Below are 21,590 nucleotides of genomic sequence, written 5' to 3'. Positions count from 1 at the left end.
GCTATAGATGTCTCCACAAAGCCTCATGTGTGCATAGGTGGGGCTTTTGGGAGTGAATGGATCGTGGGTGGATCATAGTCCACTGATGTAGACTATGGACTTACTGAAGAGGAAAGACCCACCCTGGGTATGAGTGGCACCAATTAATAGGCTTGCATCCTGGATAGAATAAAAAGGGAAAGGAGGAAGTCTTGCTGTCTCTTGCCTGCCCTCCCATGGACTGTTTCTCCTCTGCCATTTCTCTCTGTCATGCTGCCCTGCCTGGAGCTAGCCAACTGTAGAGTGAAACCTCTACAAACTGTGAGTTAAGAACTTTTTTTTTTTGGTACCGGGGATTGAACTTGGGACCTTGCCCTTGCGAGGCAGGTGGCAGAACCACTGAGCTAAATCCCCAGCCCTAAAAACTTTTTTTGTTTAATTTGTGGGTTTTGGATATTTTGTCCCAGCAATGAGAAAGTAATTAAGAGTATGTATATATATTTAATAAAAACATTTTATAATTCACTGTAAAGATCCCATAATTTGAAGACAGCTCAAAAAGCAGCCATACTTGGCTGAGTTGTTATTTAGTCCATATACAAAAATATTTTGTTCACTTAAATGTGTGATGGGGACTCAGGTTTTTGAGTATTTAGTAATCAAAAGTTTTTTGGGGGAAATACTTTTATTATACTGAGTATTAAAAAGTTACTTCTATTAAAATATTTTATATTTAGGGTTTCACATCAAATTTGCTTTCTTTATATTATTCAAAAGGTCCTAGTCCTTCTCTTACATTTAAATGCATTCAGAGCATTGACTGTTTTAAGTTTTAAAGGAGCACAAGAACAAAGTGGAAAGTAGCATCAACCTTGATTTACTATGTAAATATTTAATCATGTTAGACAGTTTAAACCAAAAATTGTCCGTATTTGACTTACTATAAATTAATGCTTGGAGATTTTGAATTCTGTATCGAAAGAGAGTATTATAAATATATTCTGTGTTTGACAATGATAAGTACTAAGGAGGAAGGTAAACCAGATTGAGCTAAAACAGGAGTGCAGTGGCAGTTGGTATTTTATATAAGGTGTTCATAGAAGGTCTAGTGGCAGGTAACGTTGGACTGACAGGGTCTTTGGATGGCAAATCCCGGGAGGGGGAGAATATCAAGTGCAAATTCCTCTTAGCAGGAATGTATTCTTGCCTGCTGAAGAAACAGCAGGGATGGGTGAAACAGTAGGGTGGGTGAAAGGAAGAAGAGTGGCAGATGAGGTCCAGTATTTGTATGGAGGAGGACTTTGTAAGGGTTGTGGCTATTATTCTGTGTGGTACAGGACATGTGACAAGTTAAATAGGAGTAATAAAGTCTGAACTGTTATTTAACACGGTGTGCTGGCTTCAGTGTGGGAAACACCCTGATAGGTGCTTAGGAGAAAACAGATGTAGCTTTACAGTAGGTAGAGGTGGAGATAGTCATAGGGTTTGCTAAGAGTGATGTTCAGTGTGAGAGAAAGGGACACAGGGAAGATTGATTTTTAGCTTGGATTGTGAAAACAGAATTTCCATTTTCTGAGATGGGGGTAGAGATTATGAGATGAACAGGTACTTGGAGAAAACCATCTGGGACATGTTAAGGTTGAGATGTCTGTTAGGCATCCAAGTGGCTATGGAACGTGTAGATCTGGATTTCAGAAGCTTGGTCTGGGCTGGAGGCACAGACTGTGGTGTCCAGAGTGTATGGCTGGGATTTAAGTGTGGAACTAAGTGAAATCACTTGATGAAATGGGACACTTAGTAAAGAGGAGCAAGCCAATAACTAAGCTCTGAAAATTGAGGACATGTGGAGATGGTGAAGTCTAAGAACCCAAGAGTACATTATGAAGGGTTAGCCAAAGAAGGTGCTGGAAAATCAATAGAGTACTAGAAGCCAAGAAAAATTATTTCAAAAAGGAATTAGTGAATTCTGACAAATGCTGCTAATTGGTCTTAAATAAGCTGAGAGCTGAATTTAACAGTGGATTTAACAGTATAAAGATCGTCTGTCACTTTGACAAAAGCTGAAATGGTGGTGGTAAAAATTTGTCTGAAGTATGTTAAGAGGAAATGGAAGAAGCAAAAGTGGAGACAGCAAGAATGAGAGGCTTCTGAATAGTTTTGCAAAAAGAAAAAAGATGACAATAGAGCAATAGTGGAAGAGCTGGAGGAATTGAGTTTTTTGTTTGTTTTTAAGATTGAATACCTTATTTTTTTAGTGGATAATATGAATTGTTTGTAGGAAATAATCTGAATAAATTTGTAGGTATTAATCCAAAGGAACAGAAAAGTTGAGCAAGAGCAATTCTGGAATGAGGCCACTGGTTAGCTAAAAGCAGATGGAATGCCAAGTGTGGAAGAAGCAGCTTTGGATGGGCATGAAGGGTTTATCCTGGGCAGTGCCAAGGAAGATATGTGATGTGGGCTTGGGGTAGGCGGGTTGGAGAATTGGGACTGGTGTCTGGGAAAGTTCATTTCATAATGCATCTATGTTTTCAGTGATAGACTGAACTGAGACTGAGGATGTTACACGAGAAGCTTGTGAATGTTTGAGAGGAGAGGAAAAGGTGCCTTAGAGAGTGTTGGACTAATACTTGTTGAACAGCCCCCAGGGACACATTGGAGGTTAAAGCATATTAACCTGAAATGTGATCAGTCAGGTTAGTGATCAGGAAATATTGTTGACAAAAAGAAATGAACTGTGGCCTATAGGTGCTAGTTCATTATAGAACAATGGAAAGGAGATTATATTTGTTTAGATTTACACTGGAAGATTAGGCCAGATGAGTAGATGTGATAGCTAAGCAGAGAGCTAAGGTACCGTCAGTGTTCTTTGTAATCCTATCCTAGGTGACAGTGAACTCTGAAATTTGAACAACTGTATAGACTTCTTGCTTTAATGGACTTTCAAAATTGTCTTTAGAACATTTTCTTAATTTTACTAATGAAGAAGCTGAGGACCAGAGAAGCTAAAGGACTCTTGCCTTCTACTGTGAATCTTACATTATCTTTTACAGAAAATGTTTTATTGTTTTGTTTTGTTTTTTTTTTTGGTACCAGGGATCGAGCTCAGGACCTTCCACTTGCAAGGCAGGCTGTGGAACCACTGAGCTAAATCCCCAGCCCTTTTACAGAAAATTCTGAGTATTCTAGTAAGTATGCTCTTCTAGGAATGTTATGCTTTATTCTAATTTTACTCCTTCTACTAGAACATTCCTGTTTGGTTTTTCTGTTTGTGTTTGATTGTACAGTTCTGTAAATTCTTTTTGACAGATTTGTTATTGAGAGGGGAAAGATGAGTAAGGATTCTAGTTTGAAAAGCTCATTAATTTTAAAGAAATGTGGCATGAATTAATGTTTTGAATGCTGTATTTCTCTGTTTACATTATCTTTTGGAGGAATGGATTTTTATCAAAGAAAACAGGTTATTTAAAATGATTAGATAGAAGTTCCATAAAAATTTTCCTAACCGTGTGAACAGTTCCCTAGAAATAGGTTGAATAAAATACTCAGCTAGCGAAGCATTATCGACGATAGACACTTACATTGTAGCCCTTCTTTATAAAACCCGCTATAAAAATGTTTTCTTTTTAAAGCATTTCCAAAGTGTTTTCACGTGAGTGAGTATTTGGTAAATGAAAAGTCTTCTCACCACTGTATGTGTTTCTTAAGCATATTGACAGGGCAAAGGATGTCCTTGACCTGCTTTTTTACGAGAAATAAAACCACTTTCTACCTTTCACATGCCAGCCAGAATACTGATGGCTGAGTAAGCTATCACTATGCAGATTTCAGTATGTGTTGATTTTCCTGAAGTTCAGGAAAAACACAGTTGATCTCAAGTTTAAAATATCCAGTAATACTTGTGCATTGCTATTTGTTAAATCAATGTCCTGTGTACCTTGGTAGCACATACACATTTTAGAAGTTTGTAGATAGAGCACATCAGATTTTTCTGCCTATTAAATTTAAGGAGATGATCTCAGTGTAGGTGTAGGTGGTTAGGGAGGCCTGCAATGTTCTATTCTTCTCTCCTATATTTGACAGAGAAAATAGATACCAGCAAGGCCCTGATCCCCAAATGGGGAATCAGAGGTATAAAATATCTTCTTTAATGTAGGACAGGAGGCAATTCCAAATGATTTCTCCAATATAAAACTTTCTAGCAAAGGTGCAGTGGAAAACATGGCTTAGAATTGAGGCTAAACTGAAAACTTCAAATTCCTGCCTCAGTTTGAATCTTTGAGCCCCACCTTTGGGAGCACTGTCCCAGAGCTTTTACATGGGATTGTGAAGCAGGATAGAGGGGCAGGGGCAGAGATTGCACCTATGCAGGGAAAGGGGGCAACTACCCCAGAAGATAGAGGCTGTGTGGTGTACGTGAATGCACATGTATGTGAATAATAATTACTAACCCCTGTAAAAAATTCTCATGGATCAAACTTGTCACTCTTTGTCCCTGAAAGACGTGACTATCACACCCCTGGAAGCTTGTTAGAAATGGCAGAATCTAAGGCTCTAACCCAGACCTGCTGAATCAGAATGTGCTTGCGGACAAGACTTCTGTCCTCACTTGGCTGATTGGTTGTACATTAAATTAGAGAAGCATATCTCTAGTTAGGCGAGATGTGTTATAGGTTTCTTCTTCTATGTACTAAGACATAATACAGAGTCAAATCTGGACCTACAGTTGGAAGTCACAAAAGCTTCCATTAGCTAATTGAAATGTTTGGTATTTTTGAACTAGAACAGGGGAAGGGAGTATTTTGGAGAACTTACTACTATACATTGCAAAAGTTAGAACATCTATTTAATATGTGCTACATTAGAGTTCTATCTGAAATATCATTTTTAAAAGAGATTTCTTCTGCTAAGTAATAAAGGCTTTACAAATACAATAAAAAGTAAAAAATTTTACTATGAGGCAATCTGGCTATAATTATCTAGTTACATGATAAAGGTAACTAGTAACTTCATAGGGTCTTGATTTCTTTATGAGTTTACTATGTATGGTTTGGGGTGTGATTGTAAGTCCAGATAGAGGCATAGAATACGTAAAAACAAAAAACAAACAAAAACAACCAAACAATAAGAGTGGCAAGAAAACCTAGCACTTTGAGTAAGTTAATAGTGTAAAGATTAGTCCTAGCATGGAGAGTTGGGTGTCTGTAAGTGGGTTTCTATGGTAGGGAAGGAATTATGTTAGTGAGATATGAGATTGATGATTAAGGGATTTTAGCTCTTTGAGAGTTTGGATTTTGGCCCAAGGTCAGTGAGAAGTTATTAAAGGATTCAAGAACAGGGTTGATAAAGTTGGGCATTTTAGAAGGCTAATATGGGTTGTATTGCAAAGATTGGACATTGACGAGAGACAGAGAGAGAGAGAGAGAGAGAAGCTATGAAATATTTGGAGAACCTAGGTGAGAATGAATTGTACATGAGAGATGTGGAAACTGAGATGAGAAAAATGAGCTACAGTATTTAGGAGGAACAATTCATTATGAATTGACTGATTGTTCAGCATTAATGAGAAGGACGAAAATGTCACAGCTAATTCTTATGTTTTTTGACTTCAAAACAGTAAAAATATAGGAGGAGATATGGGTTTGAAAAGAAAATGATTCTGTTATCAAATTATTTTTTATGTTAGATATAAAATTGAAGATGTTTACTGAACAGGCATGCTTTAAATATTTAACTGTCTTGAAAAGTGTAAGGGGTTATTTTTCAAACCGTATACTTTCTGTATTATTCATTCTCATGTTCATATATATGTATATGTATGTCTATATGAACAGTGAATCAATCTATCTATCTATCTATCTGTCTATCTATAATCTTAATCAGGAGCACTCACCTAAACTTCAGTTCCAAATATGGCACTTAACTGCTCCACTTGTGAGTTTATATTTTTTTCTGTAAAAATTTTATCTTTTATTGTAAATAGAAGTGGGATTTATGTTCAATGTTAGATATTGAGAAACAATTATTAGTGTAAAATTATATAGTGTAAAGGGGCTTATTCCTCTTTTGATATCAGTTTTGTGTCTAAAGCCCCATTTTGTATGTGTTCTGTGCTCAAATAGATTTTGATTTTTTTTTTTTTTGGTATTGGGGATCAAACTCAGGACCTTGCATTTGCGAGGCAGGCACTGGAACCACTGAGCTAAATCCCCAGCCCTTCAAATAGATTTTGAATTAAGCACTATTTGTCTGATTCCTCAAATTTCTTTTATAAATTAGTAATGAAGAAAGATCTATGGTGAAGCAGCAAAATGATATATTAATAAGTGAAATATTATTGGATATATCTAAATGCTATTTATTCAGAGATTATTAGAACCATGTAAATCAAAATTTTAACTATCACTTGAGCATGTATTTCAAGAAAAAATACTAAGCTAAGCTTTTTGAGGCTTATTCTCTCTTGATCTTTTTTTGGCTGTCAGCCATGTAATTTGTTTTCCCTTGCACATGAATATATGTATAACTTTTATTAATCTCCTTTTGATTTGGGGAGATGATATAGACAACTATTAACATACATCTTCAGCAACTTTAGCTATCATTCTGAGAAATATTTTAATAAAAGGATTTCTGACAGTATAACAAAACAGAAATCAGGTTTGATAGACTTCAGCATCTATGAAGTGTATATTATGCTTGAAAAAAATGCAGGCATCCAACACATGTGGCACATTTTCTATACTTTGTATCCATCTCTGCTCACCAATCTTGGGCATTTGAGACAGCAACGACATTGATGAATCACTTTAATTTACTAGGCTACCGACAGTTTGCCGAGAGTATCTGTAAAAAACCAGCCAGAGCTGGTCCTGATCATTCAGATATGTGTATTGTCTGAAAAAAAAAGAAAGTAATTGATCAAAAGCAGTTTACATATATCTATTTAGCATAAATATATATAAATACTGTACAGATTTTAGTGTTGTTTATTTTTCTTTATTTATTCTTGTATTTTTAATGGAAAAATTAAGACCTTTAAAATATATGCTAAATTATTTGGTAAAATTAATAGTGATATAACTTGGCATTTTTTGAAGTTTGAATGTCATTTAGAAATTAAATTTATGTAAACGTAAATTAATTTTTAGAAAACAATACTGTCTATGCCATTTAGTATGCAAGAAATTATTATTTTGAAAATAGCAAATTTTGTCATGCACTTTTCTCTTAAATAGATCTTATGTGGACAATAGAATACATGAGCTCCAATATGTAGTATAATTTTAGTGAATATATGGCTAATGGTGATATGAGAAAAGATAATCTTGGAAACTTTGGCTGGAAAGATCATTATACATAAAATGATCACATTCTCTTGAGAGTATGGACATTATATCTTTTTGAAATGTGTTCAGAGCTACATTATATTTAGGTGGACTAGAAAGCTTATCCATGATGATGTGTTTATAGGAGTTTAAAAATTAAGCTTATTTATAAATCACTTACCATATGCTAAGACCTACAGCAGATACTTTTAAATGTAGTCAGTAAATTATAAACTTATTATAATAAACAAGCAGAGATTGGTGTCTTTCAGATGTCTTCAGTTGGTGATTTTTGATACCTGGGATTCCACTGATCAAAACTTTGAACTTTTATAACGATTAAAATATAAATTGTATATATTTTTATAAAAACTGTAAAACTTTATTACAGTGTATATATTTTTATTTCTTGAGTCTTCATAAATATGTATGCTATGACATGAATGGTTACAATCTCTTCTAGTGGGCTTTGGCAGAGGACGTAGAAATGCGCTCAGATGTTTTAGTTGTTTGACTGTTTTGACTGAACAGAGCTAGTACAGAACAAAATCAAGTACTTGCTTTTAATAAAGTTAATTAAAAACACTATTGCCTATGTTTAGAAAAATTCAGTCCACACCTAAAACTCTGTTATTATTTATACTATTCTGAGAATAACTCATGTTTTCCTGCCATAACAGTAGTGCAAGCATACGACATCATGGAACAGTGAATTTCTCAGGCTAATGTAACAAAGCACATTGGCATATGGAAATGATTTCTGGGGTGGAGAAACTCGGGGGAAATAATTTTGAGTTAAAAGAAAAGTTGTGAATGACTGTGAAACCCCTGATGTCGAATAAGTCTGATTCTTGAGTGTTTTGTATGCTTTCACATTTTTTGCCATGGCCCTGTGTGCCAAGGTGAAAGTAACTCACAGCTTTGTGGGTAGAAAGGTAACATCCAGGCTTCACTTACGTGGGAAAGGATGCTGTGTGCATCCAAGAGCTATCTTGAAGTTAAAAATATATTTACAAAGCACATTCTAAACATTGTCTCCAAAATCTCAAACTTGACTTTTGCTGTCAAGTTAAGGAAACTGTCCATGTGTGAACAATCTCTCAAGAGATTCTTCTGTCCAAGAAACCTTTAACATTCATCACCTTCTTTCATTATTTACATTTGTGGACTTAGGACTGGGATAGGTGGTGGTGCTAGAAAACATACAGATTTTTGTTTCATTGAACATAATTTAACTTTGAAAAGTGAGTTGGACCACTTTGCTGTTTCTCTAGTTGGATTTCTCTTGATTGGGCATTTTCTCTCCAAATGTGCCAATGCCAAGCTTGGGTCAGAGTAGTCAGGCTGAATGGACAGGGGCATAGGCAAACTATAAACCGCATCCATGGTAAGTAATGTGACTATACAGAGAGTGTGTCCAAATGAATACTTTGGGGATGAAAAGAATGCTGTTAAAATAGTGCATGAACAACATGTATAGATTAGAAGTGTCTCAAGTAAACTGGGACATACTGTTATTCCAGTAATAGAATTTATATCATTATTATGACAATGTTAGTGCACTAAGCCTTCATTTATTGGGTGCTGGTGGTCAGATAAATGAATAGGCAGCCCTGTAATAAATACACAGTGTTAGGTAGACATGTTCCTATTTGGACAGGGATAAGCTTAGGTAGGTCATTCCTGGGGCTTTCTTTCCATAAGAGGGTGTCTCTTAGTTTTCATTAGCATATTAAAAGAGAGACCTGAATAAAAAGATTGGAATGTAAAATATCCTCTGGTCTATTCCAATCTTTTGTACTCTTGTAATTAATTTTCCTTCTCTCTCACCTCATAATTCATGCTGCCACATTTAAACATTTCTTATTGGTATTACTAGGACTTATGTGCATAGTTCAGAGGATGAATCATTTTTTAATAGCATTGCTTCTGTTTTAAAGGCAAGTTTGGGCTTGGCTAGATTTATGTGGTGCTTTGAAAATTTGGCTTAGCATATTGTTTCCTAGTGAAAATGTGGGAATTAAAACAAGGATCATGAACATTAGATCATAGAGTGTGAGCATGCCTATTTTACCTTCATATTTTTCTTTTAAATTTCAAAGTAGTTTTTTGTTCCTTAGTATGATGCACTACAATATTTTTCTAAAATTTTCTTTTTGGTTTTTGAAATTTATATATCAATTATTCATGTATATATGAGGATCTGTTATAGTTATTTCATATTGGGCCCCTTATGAAAACATGCTGTCCTTGTGTTTTTAATTGAAATATGATTGACTGAGTTCAGGATTCAAATGCAGTTATTACATGCAGAGATTTCATGAATCTTTGGCCCTGTTCCTCTAATGCTAACAACTTACGAAGCTACAGTGCATAATTGCACCAAGGATACATTGATACAATATGCCAAACGTATTCATTGTTCAGTTGTATTCCATGTACTCATTTGTAAGTGTGTGAATGTGGTTAGTTGTGTACACTTTTTGACACTTTAAGGTTGATTCGTCCACCATCACCACAGTGAATAGTGAACAGTTCCATCACCACAAACGTTCCTCTTCTGCCCCTTATGTGCCTGCACCCACCTTCCACTGTCCCTCCCGTCTCTAACACCATACAATCACTGGTATCTTCTCCATTTCTAATATTTTGTTATTTTAAAATAAATAAATGCTATAATACATAACCCTTTTGCTTGACTTTCCCTATATGTTTTAAACAATTAAAATGTATTTTCTCTCACTGTTGATTGTGGGTGTAACACTAAGAATGTGAGGAAAGACTATGTTGATTTTACTATTAGCAATTCTAGATAGAGTATTACTTCATTATATTTTAGCATATATGGAAATGAGTAACTTCATTGTTTGTATTAATGGAAGCAGCTGAGACTAAGCAGTTAAGAATACTGCAGACTACAAACAAGAAATATGTGACTCTGGGACACAGAAATACTGATTGCCTTTTGTTGACACAGAGTCTCCTTAATGTAGATCAGGCTGGCCTTGAACTCACTGTGTAGCTCCTGCTGGCCTAGAACTCACAGTGCTCCTCCTGCCTTAGCCTTCCAGTAGCTGGGAGTATAGGTGTGCACCACCGCACCTAGCAATTGTATTCATTTTTTACCAGGGATCGAACTCGGGACCTTGTGCTTGCAGAGGCAGGCAGTGGAACCACTGAGCTAAATCCCTGGCCCATTTGTATTCATTTTTAACACAGATAATCATGTGGACAGTGATCATTGGAGTGTAGTACAGGTCACTTATTCTCAAGGTGCCACAATTGAAATAGGAAAGGTGGTCAAAGAGTCAGGATGATTATTAATTTACATTATTTGAGCCTCCCTTATGACCTTGAATGACCATTACTGAAATGAATGTATTAAGTGTTAACACTATTAATCCAGTGATTTTAGGGAAATAATTTTGGATCTATAGGAACCCATATAACTTGTAAAAACTCTGTTAGGTTGAATACGACACTTCAAACAAGCTTATTTAGTTGCAGGCCCAAGTTGTAAGATTTCTTTTATGTGGCTGCTCAGCTTATTTTTCCTATGAGAAAGGAAACAAATAAAATTGATGTGCTTGACGAGTAGACTTTCATGACATAATTGAGGTAGATAATGTCTTCTCTGTCTTTGTATTCTCAGTGTGTACTTAGGTAAATCCTGCTCAGTATATACCTGTTGACTGCGTTATGATATTGGGAGTCAGTTCATGTCAGTGCACATTATCATAGTACCTTAAAAATCAATCTTTTCTTCATTCATTAGTAAGAGAAAGGCTGGAGTTTTTGAGTAGTAGCATCATTCACACATAACAGGAGAGAGATTTTGTTTCATCTGTGTACAAAATTCAGCTAATCAGTTGGAGTTCACAGGGCTCCAGCACTCTTCCGAAGACAGGCAAGGCAGACTCATGAGGTTGACCTATTACGAGGGGATTTCTAGAGTTTTCATTTGTTCCCTTTTTGTTTCATTGTTCCTTTCTGTTCTCATTGCTTTGTGGGATATCAGTATCTTCTAACACATTTGAAATGATTTTAAAGATAAGTTATAAATTGGTGGTTGTTAAGGACTGCACAGGGTGTTGCACTGTCTGATGAGAATAGGTTTAAGTTGAAAATTGGCTCCACTGAAAGTGGGTTTTGTGGCAGGAAGTCTTTCATATAGTGTTTTTATCATCTGTGTTTATCATTTGCTATCCTCACCTATTGTCGCATGGTTTTTTCTTTTAATTCTCTAAGTACTTTATTACATATTATAAAGAAATAATTATAAAGGATATGCAATGATTAAGGCATGAGAAACATACTGTGCTTTATTTCACATTATTTCCTTATAATCTTGGGAAGGGATTTTTGTCATTTTTACAGTTGTGTGTACTTCTTGGCATGCATTAATCTCTTGAAACAGATATTTCTAAATAAGTGATAATATTTGTACTTTGTATGTTTAAAAATGCTGCAGAAGGACATTGTTGGGTCCAGTATTGCATGAGGTTCCAGAAGTACAAAGGCAGGTCATGAGATCTGAATCAGCACTATCCTTGTTTGTAGACCTCCAGTTGACTGAGTTTTCCACAAGCACTAGACGCTTCCAGTTCTGGTCTCATATACCAAGTAACTCCCAGTGCTTTAGTATGCAGGCCCTCAATTTTCCCACATAACTTCCTAATCATAAGCCAGCCCAAGGCAGTCTGTTAAATTAGGTTCTACTTATTCTGCTTCTACCCATCCCATCTAATAACCTAGTCTAAAGTGACTCAGTAAAAGGAAAAAACAACAAACAAAACCAAAAGTGCTCATACTACAAACTTCCCCTCTTGAGTACAACTGATTTCTGGAGATCTGCTACCTCATTTGATTTTCACAACAATACCAAGAGGTAGGTCATATATTCTCTATTTCATAGTTAATAAAATAGAGGCTCAAAGAGGCTATGAAGATAGGTCAGAGTCATACATTCACTAAGTACAGAAGTAAAATTCTAAAACTGTACACCTAAATTGTTGTGGGATTATTCTCTTGTACTGTTGGTATAAAGCCTACTTGCTCTGACTGAACTGTGTCTACTTTTTGCTCTATTTATTTTTCATTTCTGTCTGTTTTCATTCCCTGGATGTTGATGCTTTAGGTAGGGTACTAATTTGATTACAGCCTTGCCTCAATGGTGGATTAAAATCGACACAGATACTTTGCTGCTCCTCTGATTGAGAAGTTGAATCTCAGTCATGCATGGTAGGGCACAACTATAACCCCAGCATTGAGGGAAGCTGAGGTAGAAGGATCTTAGGTTTGAGACTGGCTGGACAATGTAGTGAGAACCGATCTCAAAATGAAGAATAAAAAGGGGCTGTGGATTGATCTGAATTGTATGCCTATAGATTTCATCACTAGTCCTATAATAAATGAAGGAAAGAAGAAAGGGAGGGAGGAAGTGAGGGAGGAAGGGAGGAATGAAGGATCTATTCTTTCTCTTGAGCCCAGGAGGTAGACTTATGTCTTCCTTTGACCAGCAATGTGGTATAAATAATGCTATGACAGCTCAGGGCTGTGGATTTAAACAGCCTGGCGGCTACTACTTTCATTCTCTTAACCCCTGAGCTATCATGTAACGTAGTTACCTACCTGACTAGAGATCCTTCAAGGACAATGTGAGAGTTGCCTGGTTAGTCAGCAGTTATCCCATCCACCTCAGCTGAAGCACAGGTGTGTGAGTGGAGCCATTTTGGATTTTCAGCCCCAGCTGATTGAGGCTCCCGCTGACTGCTGTTGCCTGAATGACCCAATTAAGATCAGCAAAAAATTTAGACATCCAGCCTAGCTCAGATTGTAGAGTTATAAGCAAGTAAGCAGTTGTTATTTTAAGCAACTAGGCTTTGGGAGGAAATTTGTTAAGTAGAAATAGGTACCTGAAATATTCACTGACTCCCAAATTCACTTTGTCTCCAGAAATTGAAAACTCAGTACTAATGTTTTATCTCCTGTGTTCCTGCCTTGAAATATTGGGATCTCAGGAAAGATGCGGTTCTAGTTCATCTAGGAGAGAGAAAGAAATTTATTGGATATATATGTTAAAACCGGACAAATGAAGAGTCTGGTGAAAAGAACAGAGAGTGAAAATAATTGGACAAGGAGAACTCACAGGTAATATACTGCTGATCTTACAAATTAATTTTAACTTTCTGATTTTTTTTTTGGTACTGGGGATCAAACTCGGGACCTTGCGCTTGTGAGGCAGGCGGTAGAACCACTGAGCTAAATCCCCGGCCCCTAATTTTAACTTTCTGAAGGCTGCTTTAGTAAAAGGAATGTAGTTACTTTTGAGAATTTAAGGAACAGAATGATAAAACATAGTCAGAATCTACTTGTGAATAAGTATATTTAACTTCCATGCAATGAAGCTCTGAGATAAATACCTTGGACCCAGGTGCTCTACCTGCAACTTTGCTGAGGCATATGGCAGCTGAGGAAGGATAATACTTGGTTTCCTCCTTTGCACCACCCAGGGTAAGATTGTGCTTTTCCGGATCATTTCCCACAGTGGCTGAGCATGATGGTGGCGTCAGGCCTGGCCATTTCTCCCCACGCAAGACTCTGTGACAGATTCTTTCCTCAGCATCTCCATATTAGAATAGTTAAGACTTTTTGAGATTTGCATTATATTCCCACATTGTTATTCCTGTTCAATTCTTCTTCTCTCCCTTCTTTTCACAAATACGTGAAGTCTGAAGCCTGTCCTTGTGTAATCTGGTTTTCTTCTTCTTTACCTTTAGTAGGTGGCACTCCTTAATAATCATGTTTCACTCCTAATTCTGGCTTAGCATCTTGAAGGACATAAGCAACATAGAATTGAGAGAATTAAACTGACAGTTCAGATTAGAAGAATATGAAGTCCTCTTCCAATTCTTCAATAACATTATAGTTTTCAGCCTGATCACTCCTAGGCAGAGTTGGATAATCATTTTATAATTCTAAGAAAACCTAGAGAGGCTTACTGTATGAGCTTCCTTGTAAGGTAGAGAAGGCACCTATCTATATCACAAACTTTATTCTTTGGAAAAAACTTTATTATTTCCATAATTTCCATGGTGTATTCATGTTGGGGTCTATAAAATTTATTTCAGTTGCTAATATTTGTGACTATCTAGAGTTACTCGGATTGGCTAAATTAAGCACAAAAAGATGGAAGTACAAGAGTGTCTAGCAAAAGATATCTGTTTAAATTAAAGCTCCTGGCAACATACATGTTTTCTGAGCAGATAACACTATCACTGAAGATGATTAGAGAGAGAGAAAAAAAATGGAAAAACTGTCAAACGTGGTACCATTTGTTTTAATTTGAGCAATGGTCTTCCATATTGTTCTCCTGCTATTAATGTATCTTATGAACATGACAGTGTGCCCAGATCTTGCATAATTAGCACATAGCAAATAACAGAAATAATAAAAGTCAGTTTTGAAATTATGTGGTTCTTAGAATATATACTTTCCAGAAGAAATTAAAACGTGCTTTATATTTTTCTTACATTGTGCTTATATGATATGAATTGAAAAAGAATACAAATGTTTACTTTAAAGATTTGAAGTTTAAAAAAATCAGAAAAAGTAGTATTAGGCCAGTCTGTGATTCTGTGTGTCTGCACAGCAGATAAAAATTAGGGCAAAAATAACAGACAGAATATAACATATTTCAGCTCATTCATGTTCTCTTGAAATAATTTTTGGAGTTCCTGGGAGCATTGTATGAGACTTGGCCCTCATAGTACACAGTTTGTTTTCTTATTTTTTTAAGGTGATCTTTTTGAGTCTGTACTGTCTGCCAGATACTATACTAAGTACTTTATGTAAATTTTCTCATGAATACCACAGAAATCAAATTATTTTCATTTTACAAACAAGAAATTTGTGACATTAGAGAGGTTAAGTAATATGACCCACATCGCCTTATCTCACTTTTCAAGGTTATTTAAAATACAAAGTGGTCCTGCCTGGTTTTGACCCTGTTAAGGCTGATTTGGGAGATCTGAGCTCTCAAGGGCACTTTGTTCCCTAGACTCTTCTCTCTCCCTACTCCCTTTGCTGTGCCTCAGGCACTGGGAGCCTGAAGGGCCACTGTTTAGAGCAGAAGACGCTGCTACTGGCCCAGCCCCTGCTGCTGTCTGCTCTGCTGCTCTCAGATCCAGGGTGTGCAGTGCAGGGCACAGACAGCTGGCACTCAAGTTCACGGAGCTCTCCCCACTGCCAGCCTGGTCTTAACACTGCCTGCACTGCCACTCTCATTAGGGCTGCTGCCCACACCTGGCTCTATTGTCACCAGTGCCAGTGCTGCTGATGCCCTGGGCTCTCCCTGTCCAGGGTGATTCCCTAGACAGCAGCTCCTTCAGATTTCGGTTGCTCATTCCCTGTACATCCTTTGCCTTAGGACTCAGGCAGAAGTCCATGCAACCTGGGACAGAAGACAACCAGGGCTATGTGTTGTCTTTCCTGGCATCTGGGACAGCTGGCTTTGAACCAAATGTGAGCATCTCAGTTCTCTCTTCTCTTCTCTAGAGCTTTCTTTCCCCGGAGGCTCTTTTCTTCCCTGCTTCAATGCCCCACTCTCCCTGGAAACAGGAGCATAAACACTGGAGCCCTCAAGTGAACACACTTTAATCTTCATGTGAAATCCTCATTTCATATATTAGTTTGAAAGAAATAATAAAATGCACTCATTTCAAAATCATAAATACATACAAACTAGGTATCTGCAAGAACTGAGTCAGAATAATTATTAAAGATTTACACTATGTGAGTATAACTTTAGTATCAAGCAAGAGTGGTTTTGTTTAAAAAAAAAAAAAAAAGCATTACTAGAGCTCAAAGAGTCAAATCTTTCTTTGAAGGCCTGTCAGTAATTCATCCCTCCAATACCAAATGGCTTACAGGGACAGGTAATTTTTGTGTATATCGTGGTTTCTTTTTACTTTTACTCTCAATCTTTATTCAGAAGGCGGACAATATTGTGTGACAGTATTGTGTGAAAACTGAAAAGTAAGGAAGTAACATGAAAATTGACAAACCTCTCATCCTAATGACATGCAAAATAAGGAGTTTAATAGGAGGAAGTATTGTCACACTGTTGAATTCTTTATCATCTTAACTGAAAACCAAGACCTGTTTGGATTTTCAAATTGAGAAGGAATATGGGGCCAAAGAACTCTTAAGTTTTGTGCCAGAGTTTTTTCCCCCTGTTGTTTCAGTGTTTCCCAGTACCAGTGTCTAGTTGGGTCGGGGGGAGGGGAAGAAGAGAGAAAGAAAAAAGCGAGGCAGATGAGAGTAGGGTATTAAGGCCCTAATGAAGGTCCTCTGAGCAAGGACATTTTTTTTTTTCTGTGTGAGTACAGTAGTAGTCTATATTTCTGTCCCATCTTCACTAATGACAAATGAGAATTTTGAGCTGTTTTATTGACAGTATGGAAATTGTTAAATGATATGTAAATCCATGCATTTTGATTAGGATGAGCTTCCTGATTTATCTAACATAAGGATTTGTAGGATAAATTGGCATCCATGACTTGTTTTCAGTAAACTGCACAAGGAATATAGTTCTATCTAACAGATGTACATATGTGACTTTTGTGTGTATTTATATAAAGTTATGTTGACATATTAGATGTTGTGTGTGACTGTGTGTATATTTAATGTGCATTTATTCTTTCCCCCTGCTCCCCTCCCCGCTCTGCTCTTCTCCCTTCCCTTTCCTTCTCTTCCCTTCTCTTCCTTCTCTCTGTCCCTTTCTCTCTCTCTCTTTGCACTACTGGTGAATGAACCCAGGGCTTTAGCACTAAACTACATCCCAGCCCTTTTTTATTTTTTATTTTTGAGATGGATCTCACTAAGTTGCCAAGTTGCCCAAGCTAGTCTTAAACTTGTTATTCTTTTGCCTCAACCTCCAACAGTACTGGCATTGTAGGCATTCACCACCACATCCAGCTCATTTTTTTTTCCATTTCAATCGACTTTCTTAATTTTAAAGTTGGAGACCAAGAATATTATGTTAACATATGAAGCTTAAGAAACACACCCATGATGTCACTATGTTTAAACATCTACACAGATACATGTTATTTTGTGAATTGCATATTATATTATAAATAACTTTATTTTGGGTAAAATAAGGATGAGCACCCTGTAGAAAGAAAAAATATAATTCTTTTACATTTCTACTCCTTATATTTTTGTCTTTAATGGGAATTCGTATTTCCTGTCTTTGTGCGAAGATGTTATATTCTCTTAATGTAGTTAAAATTGTACAGTAAGAGCTTTTAAAAATGCCATATATAAATATTAATGTTTATAAGTATTTAAAATCCTATTTATCATCTAACATAATGTTTTCATTTCATTTTAAGAGTGTGTGCAAAAAAATATTTGGGCTGTGCTTGGAATTCCTTCCCTAGATAGTAGAGTTGTTTTTATCTTAGACTTCAAACTTGCTCAGTCAAATGAGGTTTGAAAATAGTTGAATTCAGAATTCCTATTTCAGCAAACTGGTAAGTGTATTTCTCAATATCTTTTTCAAGGAAATATTCACTATTTCATTGAATGATTAAAACTCAGGTTTTTTGTTTTGTTTTGTTTTGTTTTTGTAGCCGAGATCGAACGTGGGACCTTTCACTTGCGAGGCAGGTGGCAGAATCACTGAGCTAAACCCCTGGCCCAAAACTCAGTTTTAATCTTCGCTTTGCACACCATCAAAAACTTTGTTCATAAGTTCTCAGAAAATTAAAAGAAAATGAAACAATGATTTAGAAGACAAGCAATTGCAATCATGAACTACTTGGGGAAGGAGAGTCTCACAGCCATTGTACCTATAGAAGAAGTCAGTATGCTAATTCTACAGTGAATTCTACCATAGGACAGGCAGTTTTACCATTTGATTTTTCTTTCTTTTTTTGGTACTGGGGATCGAACTCGGGACCTTGTGCTTGCGAGGCAGGCATTGGAACCACTGAGCTAAATCCCCAGTCCCAACATCTGAATTTATTAACCTGTGAGGGAGAACTTTAAATTGAAAATAATGACAGCACCTTAATTATGGTGATTTTATTGAAAGGCTAGTACTCTTAATAAGAGATGCATCCTGGGTTTCCAGAGCAGTGGCAGCTGTCAAACATCAACATGTTTTCCTGAGACTAGGTTTAGTGTAGGGTGTTTTTCAAGGACAAGTTGCTCAGCTATTGTCTCAGGATGCACTGCTAATATTCAACAGTTTTCTTAATCAAAATTGTGTGTCCTACTCCCCAGAGTGTTTGTTAAAGTGATTCTATGTTTATCAGAGCCTTTGACAGCAGAAACAGAGTATTCCTGTCTGAGGGGCCGGTAATGAGGACCTGTATTATTCCAGGGTGCTGATGAGGAAAGGAAAATGCTGTCAAAACATATTGTATATAAAAAAATAATTACTATAGCTCAAAAAGTCAGCCCTTTCTTTGAAGCTCTTGTACTTTATATAACTTCAGTTGTTTATCTTGGGTAATGGGGTGTCAGGGGTATGGTAATATACTGCTATAAACTCCAGAAGTGGCGTGCTAGTGATCAAGTAGTCTGGGGGTCTATTAATCATGGCATCTGTTGGGTGGCTGATTAAAGCTCTTCACAACATGTTTCCTTAAGATTACAGAAAGTTCCTAATGTAGGAAAGCTTGAGGGACCTTCAAAAGCCAGGTCTGGCATTGTACAAATGGTATTGAAAAGGTCATGTGGGAAAAACACACTTTGCCGAAAGTAAAATAATGCAACAGCTAATATTTTCCATCAGATGCTGTAGTTAGGATTTAAATTTTGTTACTGCATCTGTTTTGAACACCAAAATATTTTCTATAGTCAGGTGATACTGTCCTGGAAGCAGAATTGTCTTGATTGGATGTGACTTTTTCTGCCACTTCCTATTGTGCTCACATGCATATACAGAGCAATATTCAAAGATGCATTGTTGGAAAACTATAGTCACTCTGATACTATAAAGAACATTTGTTTTTAGATTTTGTTTTGTTCTTAATGGATTTCTGAAGAATGAGAGCTGCTGAAACAGTCCTTTTTAATTATTATGTTGATTTCTAGAGCTAGACCATTCAACAATAAAACACAATTTGAGGAGTTGTTTCACATAATGAAAATCACTTTGGTCATTAATTAGGAAATAATGCACCCACATTCCATAGGAGTTAACCTTTGTAAAAAAAACACTTTTTTTTGCATTAAGATTATTGGTACATTTTAGGTATAAAATACATTCATATAAAATACATTCATCATTGGAATCTTGTACCTTTACATGATGCATCTTGGTTCTTATTTTTTTCCCCTTCCCCTGCCCTCCCTTCATCCCCTCCAGCCTTCCCTATTTGCAAAGACTTTGTTTCCATTTTTTTTTCCTTTTCTCAGATTTTTTCCCCTTTTTTCCTTTTCCCTACCCCCTCCCTTCCACCGCTCCTTTAGACCTTTTCTTCCTATTACACAATATCAATTATACATTGTTTTAATTACAATATCAAAATTTAGAGGACATTACCACAGATTTTACAGAATTTAAAAGGATATAGAAAGCATATTACAAAAATCTTTTTTGAAATAAATTTAACAACTTCTAAGAAGTACCTTGGAAGACAAATTAATGAAACTAACTCTGGAGGAAATATAAAATTTGAATAGCACCTATTAAAGAAAATATATTCCTAGCTTGAAAACCTGCCTACCTATATGACAACAACAGGGTCATATACATTTTTACAGATGAATTATATCAAACATTTAAAGCAGAAAAAAGGAACACTTCTCCCCTCATTTTAGGAACTCAACATTGTGCTAATCCTAAAACTGGATAAAGATAATAGAAGAAAAAAGTATGAACATAGATAAAAATCTGTTTAACAAAACAAACTATTAGAAGTCAGATCTGGCAGTATGTAGAAAGTGGTTTTATTATAGGGATGGCAGTGTTGGTTCAGCATTGGAAGATCCACCCCCATAAGTCATCATTTTGACAGAGGAAAGGAAAAAGCCATATGATCCTGTCACTAGTTGGAGAAAAAGTATTGGACTAAATTCTACAGTTGTTCATGGTAAAAGCTATCAGGAGACTGGAAGTAGAACAGAACCTTCTCAACAGATTAAAGGCATGTACTCCATACTTCCAGCAAAAATGCCTTATATGAATGGAAAAGATACAATGCTTTCTCCCTAAGGTGGGGAACAAGTGCAGATATGCCTATTCTTCATCTTTCCATTAAACTTTGAAACATAGGCCCAAACCAAAATAGTCTGGCAATAAAAAGAAACAATTAGCATAGGATTGGCAAGTTAGAAGTAAAATCTTTATATGTAGATGAAATGATCATCTACAGAGAAAATACTAAGAAATCTCTAGGAGCCCCTAGAACTTGTATTTGAATTTAGCAGGATTAGAAAACACAAGGTATATATAAAAATTCAGGTCTGTGTATACTTGCTATAAATGAATAACTGGATATTGAAATTTAAAAGTTTAGGAGTACAAAGGACCCACAAAAGTAAAAAGAAAAAAAAAAGAAAAACAGTGTTGGAAGACACTTATTACCTAATTTTAAGACTTCCTCTAAAGCTATAGTAATCAAGGCAGTGTTGGTGTAAGGAAAGACATATAGATCATTGGAATAAAACAGAGAATCTAGAAATAGAACCACACATATATGGTCCACTGAGTTTTGAAAGATTATTTAACATTACCATTTTATAGAACAAACTCAAAAGCAGAGGAAAAGATAGTGTTTTCAGCAAATGGCACTAGAACACCTGATATCCATATATAAAAAATTAACCTCAACCCTTTATTTTCATAAACAAAAATAATTTGAAAGGATCTATGAACCTAAATATGTAAGACTAGAACTATAAAACTTTTCGAAGAAATTATAAGGAGAAATGTTCATGAATTTAGGGTAGGCAAGAATTTCCTATGATACAAAAAACATGATGTATAAATGAAAAAATTGATAGATATGATTCCATCAAAATATAGAACTTTAAATGGCATCATTAAGAAAATGAAAAGTAGTCCTTAAACAGACCATATTTATAATACATATAACCTATGACCAGAATACATAAAGAACATTTATAGCTCATCAATAGACAACCCAATTAAAATGTAGACACCAGAAAATGATAAATAGCCAGTACAGCACAAGGAAAGGTGTGCAACACTAGAATCAGAAAAGTACTAATCAGTACAATAACAAGATCATATTATACACTCAT

At 36.0% G+C, this 21,590-nt stretch overlaps 1 protein-coding gene across 8 annotated transcripts in view; it reads left to right on the top strand.

Annotated features, from left to right (window-relative positions):
* The window catches only part of Ccser1 (coiled-coil serine rich protein 1), a 1,339,591-nt gene that overhangs the window by 75,794 nt on the left and 1,242,207 nt on the right, over positions 1 to 21,590 (top strand). The window lies entirely within an intron of this gene.

This window comes from Heterocephalus glaber, unplaced genomic scaffold (assembly GCF_053883595.1).
Source record: "Heterocephalus glaber isolate CG9 unplaced genomic scaffold, H.glaber_assembly_v1.0 deba00001454, whole genome shotgun sequence".
Classification (NCBI taxonomy): Eukaryota; Metazoa; Chordata; class Mammalia; order Rodentia; family Bathyergidae; genus Heterocephalus; species Heterocephalus glaber.
Note: the sequence above shows the minus strand (reverse complement) of the source record. Positions and strands in the feature narration are given on the sequence as shown.